General features: G+C 44.8%; 1 protein-coding gene across 2 annotated transcripts in view; it reads left to right on the top strand.

The window, feature by feature from the left end:
• GRHL1 (grainyhead-like 1 (Drosophila)) overlaps nucleotides 1–3,222 on the top strand; it is a 51,609-nt gene that overhangs the window by 36,395 nt on the left and 11,992 nt on the right. The window lies entirely within an intron of this gene.

Here is a 3,222-nt window from a genome sequence, read left to right as displayed (position 1 = left end):
TGCCTCAGTCTCTCCAGTAGCTGGGATTACAGATGTGCACCCACCACACCTAGCTAATTTTTGTATTTTTAATAGAGACAGGGTTTCACCAGGTTGGCCAGGCTGGTCTTGAACTCCTGGCCTCATGTGATCCGTCCACCTTGGCTTCCCAGAGTGTTGGGATTACAGGTGTGAGCCACCGTGCCTGGCCTAAAATAGCTTAATTATTGTTTTGGCCTTGCAAAGACACATTATATAGAGATTTTTAAAATTACTTTTTAACTGAAAGATTAGAAGGATTGATAGGTACATTTCATTGGGCATGTCTGGTAAGTAAAGGAGGTGCACACAGGCCCCTCTGAGCCCAGCTGCTGGAAGTGTAGGCAGTCAGCCCTGCACAGAAGCTCTTTCAGCTGTGTCTGATTGGATGAATTACAAAGGGCTGTGCCTTCACAGTGCAAGGCCCAGAGGGATCTCTGCATGACCTGTTTTCCCTGGTGTGGCTCCTTTTTATCCGGAGAAGAGAGGCTTGCTTTTGCCCAGTGCAGAGCCAGGGGCTGGGCTGGATTTGATGCAAGGAGAGTCTGGAAGGTGTGTCAAGTCTTGAGGGGAAAGTTTGTGCTGGCTCAGAACTGGGGAGCAACTGCAGATGAATGGACGGTCCATTGAACTAAGACAGCAAGATCTTGACTTTTTCCTACTCAAAAATGTTGGACCTATTTTCGGTGGGGGAGGGGGGCAGTTCTTTTCATCCTATTAAGGGAGCTTGTCTTTTATTGAGATTTTTAGAAGGAGCTAGGTAACTGGAAGTGTGTTTGCTGTCAGTCCTGGTCTTTCACCCTGGCTTTTGCATCAGGTATACAAAGTGCAGTGGCTGAGCACAGTGAATGAGTCTGAGGCCTTTTTCGGGTTGTTTGGATCGTGTTTACTCTTTGTGTGGCATTTTGGTGATTTTCACCTTCCTGGGTGCTCGACATTTTTGTATTATTGTGAATCTCCTTGAATTTTGTCCTGAAATCTGGTTAAGTTGCTTGGAAACCATTTGATCTTTCAGATCTTATGTCTATGGTTTGATAGGCGGATCCGGAGCTGTGCTCAATGTAAGGCTAATCATTCTGCGCTCCTGAGCAGGATTTTCCTGAATATTCTACCAAGTGTCCTGCTCATTACAAGTTTTTCCAGTCATATTGTTTCCTTGTAATAATCCTCATTACAAGGATTTCCAGTCTACCCCATATGGTGGGAACAGGTACTGTTTCTGGCTCTGTGTGAGTTTCGGGAGCTGTTTCTCTAATCTTTTCAGATGTCAGTTCCCAACCCTGACCCCCAGCCTTGGGCAACTTCCTCGTACCTCTGTACCTGTTGGTGCTGGCCACCCTGAAGATCTCAGAGCTTTTTCCTCTTTGGTACTTTGTCCTGCTGCCTTGATCTCTGTGGACTTCCAGCTCTGTCTCCTCAACCCTGGGCACCTGGACTGAGAATACATGGGCTCCCCCTCCCATGCCACAGCCTGGGAACTCTGAAGGCAGCAGCCAGCATGGTTTTAGGACTTGCCACGCGTTCCTGTTCTCCCTGTTCTTTAGTTGCCTACTGGTCAGGGCCTTGCGTTCTTGTTTTATGCATTTTGTCTGGTTTTTGTTGTTGTTTCAGGGTGGAGGGTAAATGTGATCTGTGTTACTCCATGTTATGTAGAAGCAGAAATGCCTTATTCTTTATAGATACACAGGTAAATAAAGAGGGACAGTCCTGTTTTGTAATATGGGACTGCACCCTCCACCTTTTGGAGGAGGGTGGTGTTTATCATCAGAATGAAGTTATGGTTAGACTGTTAGAACGGACAGGGAGACCCAGACCAACTTCATACAATAATGGCTAGGAGATTGGGGCATTTACCTGTTTTTCTGTGTCAAGGAGGGACTGTTATGTCAATGTTACATAGCAATTTTTATAAGCAGGTTGTATATTTACTATGTTAATATGCTACCACCTTCTAGAAAAGGCAGAAGGTGGTTTTATATTCTGTTTCTAAAGTGTTTTATTGTATAATAATGCTAAGATCAGTGGGATTTTTATTGCCTCTCTTTGCTATCCACAAATTTATTTAACAGAAAAATAAGCTACCAGTTCATCCTTAACTGGATAACTATGTAAAGAAATCTATACCATCCAGAAATTCCAGTAAGTCAAGCAAAATGATTAAATGTAATATTTTTAAATATACTTAATTGCTTGCCTTTAGGTAGTGTTTATTACTAATATGGTTCTTTTGAAAATTGTTGTGGGTTCAGTTGCGTGGTACTATCAGTCTTTGTGCAGTTGGTATACAGAGTACATGAGTGTCCTTTTTCTGGGACTCTGAGTACACTTTTTCTCTTTTTTCTTTGAGGGAATCTCACTCTGTCACCCAGACTGGAGTACAGTGATGTGATCCCAGCTCACTGCAATCTCCGCCTCCTGGGTTCAAGTGATTCTCCTGCCTCAGCCTCCTGAGTAGCTGGGATTACAGGCACGCACCACCACGCCCAGCTGATTTTTTTGTATTTTTAGTGGAGACAGGGTTTCACCATGTCAGCCAGGCTGGTCTTGAACTCCTGGCCTCAAGTGATCTACCCACCTCGGCCTCCCAAAGTGCTGGGATTACGAGCATGAGCCCCCACGCCCGGCCCACTTTTTCTCTTTTAAGTGATTATGCAGATGTCTAGTTCCATCTTCACTTTGTGAATTGTGCTTGGGCAGATCTGCCACATGGTTGATGCCAGGCCCTTGGACTGAATCACAGCTTTCAGTGATAACCTTGGCCATATAGGAGAGTATACTCAAGAGTAGGGCCAACCTAGTTTTTTTCTTTCATTTCCTTTTCCTACTGGACAAAGGGAAAATACCCTTGTGTCTTTGCAGGCGTGTGATATACTCAGATTTTCTGAGCTTTCATTTAACATGACCACATCCATTATAAGGAGGAATTTTGCTTTTTTTTTTTTGAGACAGAGTTTTGCTTTGTCACCCAGGCTGGAGTGTAGTGGTGTGATCTCGGCTCACTGCAACCTCCACCTCTCAGGGATTCAAGCTTTTCTCCTGCCTCAGCCTCCCAAGTAGCTGGGACTATAGGTGCCCGCTACCATGCTTGGCTAATTTTTGTATTTTTAGTAAAGGTGGGGTTTCACCATGTTGGCCAGGCTGGTCTCAAACTCCTGACCTCAAATGATCCACCCACCTCAGCCTCCCAAAGTGCTGGGAGCAACT

Source organism: Colobus angolensis, unplaced genomic scaffold (genome assembly GCF_000951035.1).
Source record: "Colobus angolensis palliatus isolate OR3802 unplaced genomic scaffold, Cang.pa_1.0 Scaffold53, whole genome shotgun sequence".
In the NCBI taxonomy this organism is placed as follows: domain Eukaryota; kingdom Metazoa; phylum Chordata; class Mammalia; order Primates; family Cercopithecidae; genus Colobus; species Colobus angolensis.
This window is presented reverse-complemented; position numbering and strand designations above follow the sequence as displayed.